Genomic DNA, 19,553 nt, shown 5'->3' with positions numbered 1-19,553 from the left:
GGGACTCAGCTGGTCAGAGTCTCTGTCCACAGCCTCTGTTCACTGCTTCCGTAAAGCTGCTGAGGGTCCTTCCAGAATTCTGCAAGCTTCCACTTTACCAGACGTGTGACAGTCGTGTTTACTTCCTGAGTCTCAATTCAGAGGAAATTGCTCTACAGCAAAGTTCAAATTCAGCAGGCTTGGGGTGGGGCCAAGACTGGGCATTCTCAAGCCGCTCCTAGTAATAGTGAAACTGGCACACAGTTTAATCAGAAGATTTGAACTCCACTAACATATTGTTGAAGAGAACAAGAAGTATTTCCTCCCACCCATGATGAATTAAACCAGACTCTCTGGCGGTAGGAACCCTGCCATGATTCACACTACAGTCAATGCCGAGACGTGCTGACTTAAGAAATCACTTTCCCTGCCTCCCTCCATCCCTGCCTCCTTTTCCTACCCTTCTCTCTCATTCTTTTCTTCCTTCATCTTTTTGAGACACTGTCCTGATCCAGCGCTTACAGCTGGACTGATGAAGAGCTCTGTGCCCCAATGTCCCAGTCACGGAAAAGCTGTTGGGGAGGGTGAGCTCCTGAAACAGATCTCTCTACTTGGGAAAGCTTCCTGAGGGTGGAGCCTGTCTCCTGCCTGCTGTGACTGGGCTGCCTACTCTTGTATCTTTCCCCATTCCTCTCTTTCACAGGAGTTCTGATTTTCCCATTTCTCGTGTGAAAATGGAGATGGCCATCGAGGACACTCCTGTGTGTGGTCCACCTCCATCCCCTCCAGTTATGAAGCCTGATGAACGGAAATGCAGTGAGAATTCAATGGGAAGTCTCCTTTAGCAGTTGGGACTCTGGGCAGTAAGACAGAAAAACTTAATACAGAGAAATCCATACTGTGTGGGTATGTTTCTTTTATTTGTTCATACAACTAAAACACTGATAATTTCAACTGGATTGATAGGTTGAGTTGACATTCCCTGAATTCTCATCTCCTTGCGGACATCTCTCTTATGTAAGAAAACCGTCAACATCCTGGATTTTTCCAGTAACCCCAGGAAGAGGGGAAGGAAATATTCTCTCTTAATGGCACTTCCTCAAATTTCAGTGAATGGACTCTGGTTCTTAGTGATTCGTATACATCAGTCAGTAAGACCAGCATCACAACGTGAACACCCTATTGGCTGCTCTGGGACCCATCCTAGTCTTAGAAACAGGACTTGGATGGGGCCCACCTCAACCAGAAGAGGGAGGCCCAGATGCTGCACAGCCTCATGAAACCCTACTGCGCACATCCAAGGCCATCTATCAAGCCTTGTCCAACCCAGCACACCCTTGTTCCAGTATCTGTTCCTGGGGTGTTGCTATGCAACAAGCCCCTGATAATGTTGCTGCCTGGGATGGAGGGGCTGTGAAGAACAGGAAGAGGTTATGCATGGACTTACATTCTTTCTTTGCAAGCCCAAGAGTCCACAGTCAATCTTGAAAGGGAATTAGTTCGCCTGTCGGGCAAGAAGCCAAGGGAGGAGGCAGAAGTGCAGAGAGCCCGATTCCTGGTAAATCCCCCCCCCCCCCCCCGGAATTCTAGAACAGACCTCTTCATTTCCACAGTGACATCTTATCCACAGGCATTGGGGGTGGGGAGAAGCCCCGTGATGCTTTTGAAAGGTTGCCAGTTCAGATTGTGCCGCTGTCTGCCGATAGCTTCCCGCCACACTCTTAGGTTCAACTCTCCACTCACAGTTGGATGATCTCACTCCTGCTCCAGCCCTCCAGACTCTGTGGCATTCTCTGTCTTAATCAAAATGCTCTCACCCACCTGCTGCCTTCTCTGTCTGAGGCCTTCGGTCCTCCCGGGAGTCCTCCTCCTCCCCACTCCCCCTGAGTTCTCGATACTGCCTCAGTCTTTTGAATTCATTCTTGGTGGTTACAAGGGAAGTCAGGACCTTGTACACGCTAGGCAAGTGTCTTGCCACGGATGTATATCTCGCTCCTTCCTTTGTGTGAATATTTGTGTGGGGTGCAGGTGTGTCTGTGTGTGTTTACAGGGTGACATGTGTGTGGGCACATGGATGTGTAGAGACCAGATGTGGACACGGAGTGTCGATCTCCCCAAGTCCTTCACTTGAACCCAGCACCTGACAATTCATCTAGTCTAGGTAGCAAGCTCGCTCTGGGGATCCCTGATCTTGCCTCCTGAGTGCTAGGATTAGAGGTAGCCCACCCCGCTAAACCACCACTGACACTGTTTCAGGTGATCAGAATGCCGGTCTCTTGCTTGGACATCAAACTCTTTACCTAATGAACCATCGGCCCAGTCTCCTTTATCCCACAGCCATTTTTTTTTTTTTTTTTTGAGAAAGAGTCCCATAAAGTTGACCCACTGGTATTGACCTTACGATCCTCCTGCCTCAGCTTCCTGCTTGGGGGAATGGCAAGACTGTGCCACAGGTTCAGCTCTGCCTCACCCTTCCCTGTTGGTTACTAAACTCTCAGTCATCCCGCTGCCTTCTGGCTGGTGAGAGCCTTCCTGGACACCCATTGCAACCATAACACCTTGCTTCCCATGATAGCTCTGGGGTCACTGGGTCCTCTGCATTTACTGCATGACTGATCCCTTTCCCACTGTCCCTGCTCAACTCTCCACTCCAGGAGGATGAGAATGCTGTCTGTTTTGGTTCCCCAGGGTCATCACTGCTTAGCGTGATGGTGACAAAGAGTGGGAGCTCTCTAAATCATTGCCTAGTGGATGAGCCCACCAACCCCGTCTCCTGGATCAAGCACTCACAAACCAACTGGGAAATCTTATGAAAAGTGCAGGCTTTCAGAATCCTCTGCTTGAGTCTTAAGAGTCAAGACACCCAGGGTGCTCCTGAAGAAACTTCTGGGAAATTTAGAAAAGGGTTGAGTCCTCAAAGAGGATTGGGGGCAGCGGTGGGTAACTGATGTTTGAAGGCAGTTTTTAGTGAATCACGCAAGACCGGAGCGAAACATGACAAGACGGTACCATGAATTAAGCAGTGGAAGATGGGAGACATTTGTTCCCAGAATGCAACGCAATGATACTGTGAACTCAGAATGGCACCAGATGGACTCCATTCAGCTATCACCCACTGCGGTGCTACATACCTGCTTCTCTCCTTACTCTTGAGGATAACCGGCTGGTTTCCGTACGCCATCAGAGAATGGCTTATTCCTGGAACACTTACCCACGAGTCCATCACATTTTGGGCCCAGACGCTGAGCTCAGTGTCTAGCACAGCTGCTGCCACACTGGTGAGAACATCCCCAACCCTTTCCCCGGCATCTGATGTCATAGGTTCGAGGACTTCTGCCATACCATAATTCCTTGTGTAGCATGATGGATGGCTGAAAGTCTACCAGGTACCTCTGCTGACAGTGGCCTGAATTAGTTTGTTCACTCTGGGCATGCTCTGTTTGACAACCCTTTCACTTTGCCAGGTGTGATCGTGCCAGTTATTAACTTGACAGGGTCTAGAAACGTCTTGGTGATAGTCCTCTGGACATGCCTGTGTGTGTGTGTGTGTGTGTGTGTGTGTGTGTGTGTGTGTGTGTGTATCTTGATTATATTAATTCCTGGGGAAGACTCATTTTAATTGTAGCTGGGATCATCCCGTGGTTAAGAGACCCTGAACCGCATTGACGGGAGAAGGCAAGCTGAGCACTAGCATGCATACTTGCCTTGTTTTCTTCTGATTGTGGATGTCATGTGACCAGCTGCTTCCAGCTCCTGCAGCCTTGATGTCTGTGCCAGGAGAGACTCCATTACCCGCCCCCCCCCCCCCCCCCGAAAAGCACTACAAGACAGAGTGATTTGGGATTCCCATCTCATACCCACCTGTCTCCTGGAATCTAGATGGACATCTGGACAGAGCCATCTAATTAAAGTTTATGTCAGCATTGGCGTAGGACCTCCACATTGCTGGAGTGGTGTGGGATGCCAGCAAGAGGGGCTTACTCACAAAGACCTGGGAGGAAAGAGCCTTCCCAAATTCTGAAACAGAGTCTGGAGTGAGGTTCCAGGACCGGAGCTAACATGGAAGCTGCTGCTGAGGTCTTCAGCCCCACTGAGCCCCACTGTCCTGCCTTCATCTGCAGAGGAGGAGGGCATAGGCTTGTTCAGATGGTGTGTAAATGAGGGTCTCAAACCACCCCTACCTCTACCTTATGATTGTCTGACCATCTGGCTTTTTATTCTTTTCTCTACATCCTTCAATGATAGAGTTAGAAGGAAGGGTGCAAAAAGTGACCCACGTCACACATTAACATGATCAGATTACCTACCCACCCTGGTCCTGCCTTGAGAAGTGAAGCAGTCAGCTTGTCTACACGCCTGGGCCTTCCTTGTTGTCTTCAACCAGTCATTCCTAAGGTCTCCATTCTTAACCTGTAAATTGAGGGTAAATCCAGAGGTTTCCTCGGGTGGTCATTGTGACTGTAAAGAATCCTGCATGTTACCACACAAGCAATCAGTGCCTAGTTGCTGTCAAGGACTCTGAGTCTCAAATGCCCCCCCCCCCCCACCCCAACATGGTTGGCAGAGCATCCATCTCTCCTAAGAACCTCATTTCCCACATGGTTTGACAGCTCTGGGATTTGGATCTGGCAAGGTCCTTTCCTACAAGTGCTATCCTATCACTTTGCACAGGACATCATTTGACTCTGGCTTCTTTCCTGAGCATCCATTCCTTGGGGACAGGGAATGCTTGTTAGTAATTGTGTTTTTTCAGTACTTTGGACAGCGACAGCCTAGCCACCACTAACCATATTTCTACTTAAAAGGGCACAAAAGTCTTCAGGAATGCAGCTGGGGAAATGACTCAGTGCCCTGCAAGCCTGAGGACCGAAGTTCAGATTTCCAGCACCCACATAAAAGCAAGGTGCAGGGCGTGGACCTGCAACCCCAGTACTGGAGACAAAGATTGATGGATCCTGGGGCCCTGCTAGCTGGCGAGCTCAGCTGAAAATAGCAAACTTCAGGGTCAGTGAGACTACTGTCTCAGCAAAAATTAGGGTGGAAGTTAAAGAGAAAGATGCCCAATTCTCTGGCTTCTGCAATGCCTGCCCCAATACATACATGAATACACCACATGCACACCACATGCATTGCACAAGTGCGCACGTGCGTGCGCACACACACAATAGATGATAGATGATAGATAGATAGATAGATAGATAGATAGATAGACAGACAGACAGATAGATAGACAGGGATCTTAAGACATTGTTTACCACAGCTTTGTAGACCACAATCAATAGTGGTAAATGTATTTTACATTAAAAACTGGTGATGCATGATGCGTGTTCATGCACAGTGGGAGATAGATGTTTATATTTGATACTTGTTTTTCATCCCACTACACACAATGAATGCAGTCTTTAAGTCTCCCCCTTCCTTTCTCCCACTCCCTCTCTCTCCTTCTCTATTAGTTATTTTCCTTGTTGCTATGGCCTAATCCTTGACAAGAAGCGAATTAAGGGAGCAAGCGTTGACTGTGGCTCACAGTTCAGGGGGATACAGGCCCACCATGGTGGGGAAGGCATGGTGGCATAAGTGAGAGGCAGCTGGCCATGTTGAGTTCACAGTCAGGAAGCAGACAGAAGACAGGGAATGGGGCTGGGCTAGGAAACCTCAAGGTGTGGCATCCATCTAAGGCTTTCTCAGTGGAGTCATCGTCCATGATGTTAGCATACTCATTAGGTAGTCACTTCTGAACACTACTCAGTTGAGGGCCAGACCTCTAACATCCAGGTCTTTGAGAATGTTTTCATCTCTAAACCATGATATTAGCAGTTTAAGAATCCTAAATAGATTGTAAATGATGAGACAAATAGCCTTTATTTTAATTAATAAAAATCATGCATGAACCTGTAGCTCCTGAAGTGAAGTACTCTTAAGAAGAAGGAGTCTTAGAATATGTTCTCGCCATATGGACTTGGCCAGGGGAGCCAGTTTGCCCGGAGGACTGTCCATTTCTGGATCCTGGACTCATCAACACACAGTTGAACTAACATCTGCTGAACTGGACTGTGACTGAGAAAGTGCTCAGAGGAAACACTGTCATTTCCTCTTTCCTCTGTGGCTTCAAACTCTCCTCTTGTCCCCGCAGATGAAGCCCGTTCACTGCAGTCCTGATGCCTTCCCTGACACTGCGGGTCTCGTAAAGCCGATAATAGCACTTCTTGTACCTCATGATCTAGGAGGGGGGGGGCGGCATGCAGAAATATGTGTATCTTACATTGCAATGAGACCCACTCATCAGGTACCTGTTACTCCTCTACCGTCGCTGCTTCCAACCCAAGCACGTTGTATTTAACTAGCTAGTACCAACCTCAGCACAATAACAAGTCATCATTTACATCATCTCTCTCTCTGCATGTATTACAGCAAAGATAAACATCAGAGATGTTCCTATTGATTAATGCCTTTGTTTAATTTCTGTTGTTGGGATAAAATACCATGAGAGACAGCAATCCAGGGGAGAAAAAAAGATTTATTTCAGCTCATGGTTCCAGGTCATCATTCACCATTGTGAAGAGATCAAGGCTGGAACTTCAAACGGATGGTCACACCCCGTCCACATTCACGAGCAGAGAGAAATGAATGCATATGCGCATGCCTTCTTGCTTGTGCTCAGCTCGGCTTCTCTGCTCTTACTTCATGGCCCTTTGCCTTGGGAATGCTGCCACCCACACTGGGCTGAGTCCTTCCCACATCAATTAGCCTAACTAAGACAACCCTGAACAAACAAGTCCGTAGGCCAACCCAGTGTAGGCAATCCCCCACTAAGACTCTCTTCCCAGCGGAGTATCAAGTTGAAAAAAATGAAGTTAACCACCACACTGTGTAAGTTTCCAATGAACTTTGCACCCTGATCTTTGATCTTTCTTGGTAACAGTGGTTAGTCATAAGAGGACCAGAGCGGAGAGAAATAGTCCAGAGACAAACATCAGAGACCAGGGAGACGACATCTCCGTGAGTCAAGGGCTTTTGTGACCTGAGTTCAATTCCCCAGCACTCATGAAAAAGCCAGTTGTGGCCACACATACCTGAAACCCCAGGGATGAGGCTGAGGGGGCGGGGCAGAAGAAGCACGAGGACTCACAGACGACCCAGTTTAGCTGAAGCAACAAGCTTCGGGTTCAATGAGAGACTCTCAAAACACGTGGACAGCAATACAGAAAGACACTTGCCATTGACCTCTGACCCCTGCCCCCATTTCAAGAAAAGAAAGATGACCTGTAGCCAAGCCCCAGGAGCTCCTTGTAGATTCCACCTCCCCCTTCCATGTGGTAAACCACCTTGTCTAATGTTGACATTGCTTTATTGTTTTTCTTTAGAGGAGACATAGAGGCTGTGTTTGCATTCCTACAAATAGGGTTCAAGCGCATCTGCTTTTGAACTTGGTGTGAATGAGTGTTTTATTTCAGCTCTTGCCGTTCTCTCTCCTGGCATTAAATTTGATTCCTCTGTGTTTCTGCGGGTAACACGGGGCCATTCATTATCTTTGCCATATAATTTATTGTGTGTTTATCTGTTCTTGTGTTGATAGACACTGTCATAATTCATTACATGTTAAGGTGACTGCTGGCATTTCCTATTATAGATAATGGTAGGATAAATATCTCTGCAGATATCCGTAGCCATTTGCTCAGGACAAACTCATAGATGTAGGGTCCGGGGATTGAAGACTATGGCCGTGTTTTAAGGCTCCTTCAGAAGAGCTGCCCTCATTGGCCCTCCTCCTTCCTTTTGCCTGTGTTCTTGCACACTCGTCAGGGTTGGCTTAGTTTCATTTTCTAATCATGCCAGTTTGGCAGGAAGAGCCAGATGCCCTCTCCAGGCTATGCAGTCTCCATTTTCTTTGAGCACAATTGAGGCTGGGAATCCTGCCATTGTGTTTATTAACTACCTGTTTGTATTCTTTTTTGTATTAGCTTTTTATGTCTCTTTTTTTTTTTGCCTCTTCAAAAGAAAAGTGTGTGTGTGTGTGTGTGTGTGTGTGTGTGCTCGTGCATGTGTGCTTTAATAACAGTCCATCTTAGGGCTCAGCCCAGGTGAAGTATCATACTTTAAGCTGAAACCCTTGGGAAGTACAGGGTGGATGGGGGAGGAGGAGGGAAACTTCTGAGAGACTCACAGGCCTCGAGTAGGTCTGCCAGGCAGAGAGTAATTTGGAAGTGTATTGTTCAAAAACCAAAGGGGATGGATGTGCATTCAGCCCCCATGCTGGGGAGAAAAATACTCCTTCTTCTGGGGTCTTTTCAGAACAAGGGCTCCTGCCCTAATTGAATCTTCCTTCTACCTGCTTTGTGCCCACACAGCACCCATCATGCTTGAGCTGCAGGGCAGGCGATGCTGTGGAAAGGACAGGATGTGTGGAGCTGGGCTTCCAGCTTAGGCTGGGAATCATGAGCATCCCACACTGGCTAGTTCTCTTCCACTTACTCTTGCTGCCCTCAGTCTTCCATCCAGGAATGTCTGTTGAGCCCCCTTCCTCCATGTACTGGGCATGAGGTCTCCTGCCCTGCTCTACACGGTTCTCATCTCTGCATCTGGTGACTCCTCCCTCTTGGTTACTTATTTTACAAAAGCTCGCATTTCCCCTGACTCTTCTACCAATGTGTCATTCATAGTTCACCTACCTGCCAAGTATTTCAGGGCTTCTATCAACAGATGTGTGCATGATCTTTAAGACAACCCAAACGTCCATCAGCAGGTAAAACAGATAAGCAAACTGGCATGTCCATACAGTGGAATAGTACTGAGGGACAGGTAGGGAAGAACTGATGGTACCTGAATCAGTACACTGAATCTCGGCACAGTTTTACTGGGTGAAAGACATCAGATATGAAAGATCACTTACTAGATCATTTATAGAAAATGCTGGAAAAATCTATTCTAATCTGTATTGACAGAAAATCCACCAGTAGGTCCTGGAGAGATGGCTCAGCAGACATGCATGTGGTACATAGGCGTACATGCAGGCAAAGCACTCAGACACACAAATTTTTAAATATTAAGACCACCAGCAGTTGATTGAGGGATGGAGGGAGGCCAAGCGCACATAAGGATTTGGGGAGAGGGTTGGCAGGTTTATTACGCCCATAGTGGTGATGTTGGCACAAGTGTGTACACCTACCAGACCATGTCAAGTCACACTCTCAGCACACATACCTTGTCGTGTGCCAGTTCTAACTCAATAAAGCTGCTTTGGAGACGTTCATCATCTGACCACCGTCCCACCTTCCTACTGCTATGACTTTATCCAAACCACCATTACCTAGACCTGCTTAGTTGAAATATCCTGTGCCGTGCCCCCATAACCCAACACTGCTTCCCTTCTTTCTTCTTTGTGTGTGTTTTGGGGTGCACATGTGAGGGGGTGAGTGTGTGAGCAGGTGGAAACCAGAGGACAATTTCTAATGCAATGGCCTCAACCTTCCTAACACTGTGACCCTTTCATACAGTTCCTCACGTTGTGGTGACCCCCCCCAACCATAAAATTACTTTTGTTGCTACTTCATAACTGCAATTCTGCTAGTTATGAATCATGATATAAATATTGTGCTTTCCTATGGTCTTTGGGGTTGTGACCCACAGGTTGGGAAACACTGCTCTAGTGTCTTTTGCACTTTCATTTTAAATTTTAGTTTGTGCGTGTGTGTGTGTGTGTGTGTGTGTGTGTGTGTGTGTGTGTACATGTAGATGCAAGCCCTCTCTGAGGCCAAAACATAGCCAGATCTCCTGGCACTGGAGTTATAGGGAGTTGTGAGACACACAGTAAGGGTGCTGGGTCCTCTACAAGAGCAGTATGCTTTCTTAAGCTCTGAACTGTCTCTCCAGGTTAGATTCTCATCCATGTTTAAGACAGGGTTTCTTATTGGCTCAGTACTCACCTCGTTGGGTGGACTCTTTGGCCAACAATCCTTAGGGATCCATCCATCTGCCTTTCTCTCTCCAAGTGTGCTCCGCCACACCTAGTTTTTATACATCTTGATTCTATATGTCCCCATGGATTCCGGGACTCAAACTCAGTCCTCATGATTGTAGAGCAAGTGCTTTACAGACTGAGATCTCTACCTTGTTTCTTCCCTCTCTTCCTAAACAGAACCCAGTGGTGCTTTTTAAAGAGAGTTGCAGGCACCTCAGTCCCATTTATGACCATCTAGTGCAGCGGTTCTCAACCTGTGGGTCACGACCCCCTGGCGGGGGTCAAATGACTCTTTCACCGGGGTCACCAAAGACCATCAGAAGACATGGATGTCTACATTATGATTCATAACAGTAGCAAAATTACAGTTGTGAAATAGCAACAAAAATAATGTGGTTGGGAGTCACTAACACGAAGAACTATTAAAGGGTTGCAGCATCAGGAAGGTTGAGGACCACTGGTCTAGCAGCTCCCCTCATCCTCCCACCCCACATATGTTCTTTTCAGTTTGATGCCCTTCCATGCTGTTCTCGCTGTACAGTAGCAGGACCACGTCTCCTCATTCTCGTATTCCCAATGTTCAGAGCAGCGTGTGTCACAGAGAGGCAGTTAAAGGACACCTGGAAGATGACTCAACACTGGAGCCAACCCAAGGAGCTCCCACACTGTGGGAGGAGTCATATGTAAATGCAGCTGAAACCTAAGGCAATGGTTTCTACTACTAAGGCAACTCTTCAGGTAAAATTATGGAAGCATCTCAGGGTGAAGGAAGGGTGACTACGTGGGAGACCATATCGGACATGAGGCCTAGAAGGCACCCAAGGTGCCACTGGGAAAAAAGTATTTCTTGCCTTTATAGAGTTTATTGGATGAATAGAAATAGTGGTATCCATTGTACCCATGGTAAAAAAAACTTTATCGTGGTGACAGGGAGTTCAGAAGTGGAGAGGGAGGTGAGGACCCAACCCAGCCCTGGGGAGGATCCAGACATGCTGACAAGGTGTCCTAAACTGGAACACTTCTGGCTTGGGACATGGCCACATCCTTCACCCACTCCCAGACTTACTCTCTCGGGGGAATGCTGCCTAGATACAGACAGTGGCCTTCTAAAACAAAGGGGTTAAAAACCAAGACTCGGGAGATACATGGCCATCCGATTCTTCACTGTGCTTGCTCCTATTTATAAAAATTCTACTCTACCGACATCCATGCAGTCTCACCATTGTCTCTCTGCACAACAGAATCACTGGAAAATCTGAGAAAATGTGTCTGGGTTTCACTGTGAGGCAGGCGAGCATAGAGAAAGTTTAGCAATCCAGGTTTTCACCTGGCTTGAGGTACATAATACCTCTTTATAGAAAAATATGTAGCAACTTGGAACTTCACCTGCATGGGGGCCGCACCATTTGACCTATAGCTCCTTAAAACTGCTTGTAACATCACTTTGAGTAATTTGCTTTTCATTTTAAAATGTCTTAGGACATATTGGGAAGCTACAGGCAGGGGGCTGATGCAGCCTGGACTGATTCTGGATTGCAGGTGCAGAAATGCAAGCTCTGTCCTCAAGATGAACTTTGAGGGAACTCTTCTATTTACTGTCTCACATATATGTGTGACCGGGCAGGTGTATGGTTAAATCAGGTTCATCATGGGAAGAGACATGAGCCGTTACAAAGGCTGATATAATCTAGGCTTGTCAATCAAAAGAGGAAACCACCCATGTGTCACCCCTTAGTAATCAATTCCTCTTCCTGTTGGATCCATGAAGAAAACCCCAAAAAGCAACCCAGGGCTCTTGAGTAAGTTCCACTTAGGAACAGTCTGCTGCTGTCTTTCAATGTATCTGGTCTGCGCTTTCATCTTGCTTCTGAATAAAATTCATTGACCTTTGCTCTCTGCATGTGCTTCCTCAACCCACTGAGCAAGACGCCAAGAACCTGGATCACCTAGTCCAGACAGAGACCATGAGTAAGTAACAGGCCCAGGCTGACTGCACCAAACTGTCTTCAGAGTCACTGAATTTGAGTATCCATACAAAAGTAACCATTCTGACAACTACTCACTATTCAGGAATTGCTTGACTAAGGACCACCGCACAATGAGTTTGAAAGTCATTGTACCTGTGCGTGAAAGCTGTGGGTGTGATTCCGAGGTCTGGAAGAGCTGTCTGTCTTGGAGTCCCATCAGTCATTCTTTCCTTCCTTCATTCCATTGCTGCCCCAGGGCCTTTGCACTCACCCTTCCCTCTGCCTGGGATGGTGTTTCTTGTGTGTGTGTGTGTGTGTGTGTGTGTGTGTGTGTGTGTGTGTGTGTGTGGCTTCCGTATTTCTTCTCATACTTGAAATCTCACTTGAATCATTACCTTGCCCCCAACCATCTATCTCCCCTCCCCCATTTAAAATAGTTTCAGATCTGTTCCTCCAATCTAGCTGCTTTTCCCCTTTTCACATCTCCTAATTTATTTTTTGTACAAACATTTTCATAGCTTAAAATACTCTTGTATAATTAATGCTGTGTCCCTAGCACTAAAGAAATGAATCATTTCACCAACAACTAAGAAAAGACTCCCATGAACCCCTTAGCACTATGCCCTCTGGTAAGGATTGGGTTGCAACTATAATTTACTTTTTATTTTATGTGTGTGCATGTTTTTCCAGAGTGTTTGTCTATGTACCCCATGTGTGCCGGGTGCCCCCTGAAGGCCAGAAGAGGGCACCAGATGCCCTGGAAATGGAGTTTACATTTGGTTACAGATGGTTGTGAGTGCTGTGGGTACTGGGTACCCAACCTGGGTCCATTGGAAGAGCAATAAGTGCTCTTAACAAACTGAGCCATCTTTCTAGTCCTGTAATTATAATTGGATAATTTTTAAACAATTTTAGTGTGTGTGGGGGTGTGTGTATGGTATGGTATGTGTGTGTGTGTGTTTGTGTGTATGGTGTGGGGTTTGTGTGTGTATGCATAGGTGTGTGGTGTGTGTATGTATGGTTGTAGGATGTGGGGTGTGTGTGTATGCATGTGTTTGTGTGTGTGTGTGTTGTGTATGGTGTGGTGTGTGTGTGTGGTATGTGTGTGTATGTGTGTGGTGGTGGTGGTGGTGGTGGTGGTGGTGGTGGTGGTGGTGGTGGTGGTGTGTGTGTATGTTTGTGTAGGTGTGTAGTGTGCACCATGGAGATCAGGGACATCTTAGGGGAAGCAGCGCTCTCTTTCATCATGTGGGTCCCAGGGATAGAACTCAGCAACAATCTCTTTAACAGCCACGGAGGCATCTTGATGGCCCACTGTTCACCCAACAACTGCAGTTATTAAGGACTGGATGATTGGGGGTGCTGCGTGGGGGAACGTGTGAGGTCTGTGATGAAGAGGTCTATCTCTGCAGTCCTGGGGGATGCTGGGAGGAGCTGAGGCTCCGTGTCCTTGTTTTATGACTCAGTTCCTGGTTCTCAGGAAGATGTTGTAGCATATTTATTGTTTTTATTTGGGGGCAATAACACAATACCACTAAAGTGAGTGTAAGCAGGAAAATGGAATTTATTGGAAAGATAAAAGGGTCCCAGAGAACCAGAAGGTAGGAAGGGGACCAACGCGAGATGGACTGTGAACTAAAGCTTAGAAAATGGCCGGGAGCCTGGCATTTTGCCTCCCGTCTCTCTGCTACTGAACCTCTTCTCTCTTGTTCAAATTGGTTTTCTCTGCTCCTTAGGCATCTGTGTACTCCCAACTCGGGCTTTTGACAGCCTCCCCCGACTCTAGGCAGCCTCAGGGACAGAACAGTGCCTGGATCCAACGAGGAACGCCTGACTGGCTGGAGCTCCTGTCAAACGTTCTCTCTGAGCCAATCAATTGCTGGGGCTAGGGTGGGGCGAATGGGACCAGAATCGGAACCTCCTGTGTCCTTGGTGGGAATGGGCGCGCGCGGTCTCCATGGTAGGAAATCATGGAAGTCTTGGCTCAGCATCTCCCCTGAGAGCAGAATTTGAGGGGATGATCTGCAGACTGGCGGTCTGATTGGGACAAGAACTCAGGGAACAGGAGAGCAGGATTTGAGACGCTGAGTTAGGGAGTGAGATAATGCCTGCCCATGGGTGGGCCGGGTTTTTGTTGTTTTTCTATTTGTGTGTGTGTATGTGTGTACGTGTGTACACGTGTGTGGATGCAGGTACATGTGGGGGCTGGTTACTTTTCACCTTATTCATTAAGGCGGGGGTCTTTCCAATCAAACTCAGAGCTTGTGGGAGGTTTGGTTACTCTCTCTAGCCCTCTTACTCTGTCTTTGCCTTCTGAAGTTGGGACAAAAGTCAGACCACCATGTCCACCAGCATTTATTTGGATCCTGGGTATCTGAACTCCAGTTCCAATGCATATACGGCAAGTGCTTTGACTACGGAACCCTCTCCCCAGCCCCATAGGTGTGTTATACTAAACTGACTGCTGATGTGAGCAATAGGGGGCCCACACGCAACCAAGGACCTCTGAAGATGATGTAGGAAGCACTTCAGAAACGCCCCCTTCAGCCCCTTTTACCCATGGATCAAGAGTTTCACTCAAGCCCTGTGCAGCCTCACCCAGGCACCAGCACCGCTCTTGCATCAAACCCTCGGAGAGCCAGAGGTGGCAGGCTGCTGGAGCAAGGTCAGCATGCACCTGCCGTAGCTGGGATTCACAATAGCAACAGTTGGAGCCAGAGAGGTGGACCACAGGCTTGTGCGTGGGCGTGAGAGGCTGTGCAGCGCTTACAGGCCGTCTAGCAAGGACAGCTTCCTGGATGGTGGAAACAATCCCTGTCTCCTGGATCTGTTCAATGCATGTTTCTGTATAAATAAATAGATGGGAAAAGTTCTCAGGGAAAGCAAGATTTTGTCTGTCTTCTACAAGAAGACCAAGTCTGAACACATGTAGTCAATGATAATGTGCTCCCAAGTGTTTTAATTTTAAAGTTTGTGTGTGTGTGTGTGTGTGTGTGTGTGTGTGTGTGTGCTCTGCAGGAGTTGGTTTCCCCCTTCCATTATATAGGTCCTGAGGATCGAACTCATGTCGGCAGGCTTAGCAGCAAGCACCTTCCCCGTGGGGAACTATACCGTCAGCCCCCAGACATTCTCTTACTGAGGGGTATTGATTTCATTGACAAGCCTGAGGCCCTTGGGAAGGTGGATGGTGTTCCCCCATTTGGGGCTGAAGAACAGATGTAGGGGTGCCGAGCACTTGACCAGATGCCCAATGTCGGTTCTTCTGACTGCTTCACCCATTTACAAGTTATGGGGCTGCTGTGAGGCCCCAAGCACAGACCTCTCCTCCGTTTCTGATCTCTCCTCTGGGGGTGATTTGGTGCAATGGATACAGACAGTGTTAAAATCCAAAGCAGTTTCTAATTTTGTTTCATTATAAAGGGAATGCAGCCCACAGGAGCCATCTTGCAGCCTTAACTAAATTTGCTCTTTCAAGCTACGGAGGGGTGAGATAAGAATCTAACGGAGACTCCATTTGGTAGAGGGTTGAGACTGGCTCAGCCCCGATAAACCTGCAGCTGAGCAATCAATAGAAACCCTTTCAGGACCTGCCATTACCCAACAAGGAAAAAAAATCATAAAATAAACAGCACCATGCCATCAAATCAGATTAAGTAGATAACGGGTTTTGCTGACTCCGGGGCCACGTTAGGGAAAGCAATGCAGGGAAAGAATTAGCCATTTAATGAGCCCCGCTCTCTCCTGCTTGTGTTTTACAAGTGCTGGCGTTCTGGCTGAAGAGGGGTGTAAAAAGGGAGAATGAATTTCCACTTGCAGACCGACCCGACCCTGCCCCGCTGTCTTGGGTCAGCTCTGCATTGCTCGTAGGAGGGTTTGTAAAAGGCGTAACTCCTCCAGCGTGGCAGACATTTGCTTCCCAGAAAGCCTCACCACGCGCTCTGAGGCTGGGACAGTGTTTTCAGCTGACCGTGAGCCTCAGTTTCCTTATCTGGGGTTGAGCTGCCTGTTCACTGAGGCCGGAGGGAGGTCATTCTGCAAGGAAAACTGTTGGGGTATCAGAAGAAGGGGTGGGTGTTAGGCAGGGAAGGAGGAGTTTAATTCTGTCATCCTGTCTTGACTCCACTGTTTCTGTAACCATCCAACATGCTCCCCTGAGGCCAAGGAGATGGTTCAGTTGGTAAAGTGTTGGTTGTCTGTCCTGGCTAGTTTTATGTCAACTTGACACGAGCTAGAGTCATCTGAAAGGAGGGAACCTCCATTGAGAAAATGCCTCCATAAGCTCCAGCTGTAGGGCATTTTCTTAATTAGTGGTTGACATGGGAGCGCCCAACTCATGATGGGTGGGGCCATCCCTGGGCTGGTGGTCCTGGGTTCTATAAGAAAGCAGGTTGAGCAAGCCATGGGGAACAAGCCAGTAAGCGACACCCTTCCACGGCCTCTGCATCAGCTCCTGCCTCCAGGTTCCTGCCCTGCTTGAGTTCCTGCCCTGACTTCCTTCGGTGATAAACTGTGATGGGGAGGCATAAGCCGAATAAACCCTTTCCTCCCCAAGTTGCTTTGGTCATGGTCTTTCATCACAGCAATAGAAACCCTAACTAGGAAACTGCCCAAGCATGAGGACCTGCATTTGGTACTATCTAGAACCCACAGAAAAAGTCAGGTGTTGGCTCACACTTGTAATCCCAGCGTTCAGGAGGCTCTTAGATGGATCCCTGAGGTTTTCTGGCTGCCAGCTTGGACTAATCAGCGAGATCCGGCTCCTAGTGGGAGACCCTGCCTCAGGAAATAAGGTGAGTGGTTCCTGAGGAATATCAACTGAGGTTGACCTCTGGCCTTTACACTCATGTGCCAGCATATGTGCAAGCATGGAGGTTAGTGCCAGTGTCTCCAGCATTATCTACTCCCTTGCTGACTAGAGACAGCTGGTGCTGAGGACGACCTGATGGAGTCCAGGAAACAAGGAGGTTTCCACCTGTTTTGTGTTCCCCTGGACTCTGCTTCCTGTCTAATCTCTGGACTTTATCTAGTGTCTAGACCACTGTGATGACCAGACCCTCTTGACTGTCCCCTCTTCACCTGGATCCCCTCCTGAGTCTTGTTAATAACGATATTTTAATTGTTGGCCTGACCTAGCTGGTCTTCAGATCATCCCTGCTCCTCAGAGGTCCTGAGGACCTGATTCTCTTGTCACCAACCAGAGCTGTGACAGGTGGCTGTGGCTGGATTCTAAGTAGAACTATCCCAGCAGCCCTTCACAAGGGAGTGCTGTGCACATCGTAAGCATTGTAAGTGCAACACTCTGCAATTTTGCAGTGTAAGACTCCATTGGCCATATGCCTCTCTGTAGTCCTTGGTGGCTGAGAAAGATAAGCCACTTATTAACTTTTTTTTCAAGTCACTGAAAGAGATTCTATGTGTGATTCGTCCTGAGATCGAGTTTTGACCAATTCTGATGTTTTTATAATGCAGAAGTCCTTCACTTACTGTGGTGGTTTTATAAACTTGGATAGCTTGAACTACACTTACCAGAATCCTCTCCCTTGTCTGTTTCCAAGGCCACATGGGAGATTTCTGTAGAGAACTGATATGAAGCAATAGACATTTTTGTTTTCTTTCTATGGTTCAGGTGAGGCATGTTTTGTGGTTCAAACATGCTGTTTCAGGTCATATCATCAACACGGAACCATCTTCCCATGAACCCCTCCCCCTCTTCAGCTTCTCATTGGAGGGTCAGGTGTGTATTTGGCTCCCTAGGGAAAGGTGCCAACCCTCCCCTCCCCCAGGACACTGGTATCATCAAAGTCAAATGTATAAGAACTGACCTGCTTCTAGCCTGTGACCTTGAAGCTACGAGGCCTTTTTCACTTGATGAACTTCTTCTCACCTCTTTCTTCCAAGGGCTCAGTTCCTAGCAGCGGGATATGAATGCGACACTCTGGAATTATGCAGTGTACAATCCTGTTGATTATATGCCCCACTGATAGTCTTTAGTGACTGAGATTGCCAGCAGACACTGAACCCAGGGCTGGGTACCAGGCAAAGTGCCTTTGCCCATCTTGCCTGTACAATACAAGTTGCCAAACTCCCAATATCAGATGACAGACACCAGAATCCACTTCATCAGCCTCACAACTGAGTAAGGTCACAGGCCCGGGACAAGTCTCCCATGTGGCACTAACATTTGCCATGGCTTCTTCTCCCAAACTCTGAATGCTACACTTTCCATGGGGAATATATTCCTGATAAATGCTGTGGTTGGGGGACCTATTCTGGACTGTACCAAATCAGAATCCAGTGAAATTAATGGTTGGTAGGTGGGAACCCAAACAAAGACTACAAATGAGCCTTCTCATCCATGAATTACAATGAAAATAACACTTCAAGTTCACACACACACACACACACACACACACACACACACACACACACTAGAGAGACAGAGAAAGAGGGAGAAAGGGAGAGACAGAGCTATGAATATATAAACAAAGCATCTCAGAGTCTCAGGAGTAAAGACTGGAATTAACCAGAGGCAGCTTTTCATCTGCTCACAGGGACTCACCGGAAACCAGGTGTTTTGGCTCTCAGAGTTAGTGCCTGCACTGAGCTAGCGTGAACTTGACCACACTCTCTCCTCAAACCCCCTCGCAACAATGGGCTTCACCTTTGTTTTCCTTCAGGATCAGTGACAAATGAAATGACCTGTTCTGGCCTCAGCTCAGAACCACAGTGCCTGTCTGTGATGAGAACGTGCTATAGAGTAGATAGGGGGAGGCATCCATTAGGGCAGTTTCCATTTTCTATGGTCATATTCATTTGAATATGCAAATAGATCCTAGTGAGTATCACTTGATTCCCAAGACAATGAGCCACCCTCCCAGGTAAGGATGCCAGTGACAGCTCCCCACGGGACTGACAAGATGACGGAGGTCCTGAAAGACGAAGTTATTTATCACCGCTCTCAACAATGTATTTATGGACAGGCACAGAGTAGGTGCTCACTAATCCTTTGGTTATTGTGGAAGGCTTTGGACTATGACAGTTTAAAGCACAGAATTAGGGTTGGTGACATGGGTGTCAAGTCCTAACTCTGCATTTCAGTGGATGGGTACGATGAGGTCAATAACTTAATCTCGGCATGCCTCCCTACAAAACGAGAGCAGAAACAGATCTTTTGTGTAGGTTGTTCAGAGGATTCAATGGAATTGTGAGCTGTGCACAATGATGGTGATGATGGTGATGGTAATGATGGTGATATTTGTGGGGGTAGTGATGATGATGATGATGGTAGTGAGAAATGATGGTGGTAATAATGGTGGTGGTGGTGGTCATGGAGGTGATATGATGGTGGTGGCAATGATTGTTATAATGATGATTGAGGTGGCCGTGATGATGTGTGAACTAGACAGGGACCTATGGGAGCCTCAGTCATTCCTCAGTCATGTGACCAGTGACAGTTCAATGGCCTCTCCATTCCCCAGTGGGCGAGCACAGACAGAGGGTTTCCAATGCTGTTTTAGTGGCTTGCTGACAATTGTTTCTTATTTAAGCCAGTGCTTCACTGATGCACTGTTGACCTCTGCACAGGGCCAGGAAAAACTATGGGCCACGGAGAAAAGAAAAAAAAAAGGCAGTGTTTTCCAGCCCAGGCA

Source organism: Peromyscus californicus, unplaced genomic scaffold (assembly GCF_007827085.1).
Source record: "Peromyscus californicus insignis strain IS unplaced genomic scaffold, ASM782708v3 Scaffold_2__1_contigs__length_46816999, whole genome shotgun sequence".
In the NCBI taxonomy this organism is placed as follows: Eukaryota; Metazoa; Chordata; class Mammalia; order Rodentia; family Cricetidae; genus Peromyscus; species Peromyscus californicus.
Note: the sequence above shows the minus strand (reverse complement) of the source record.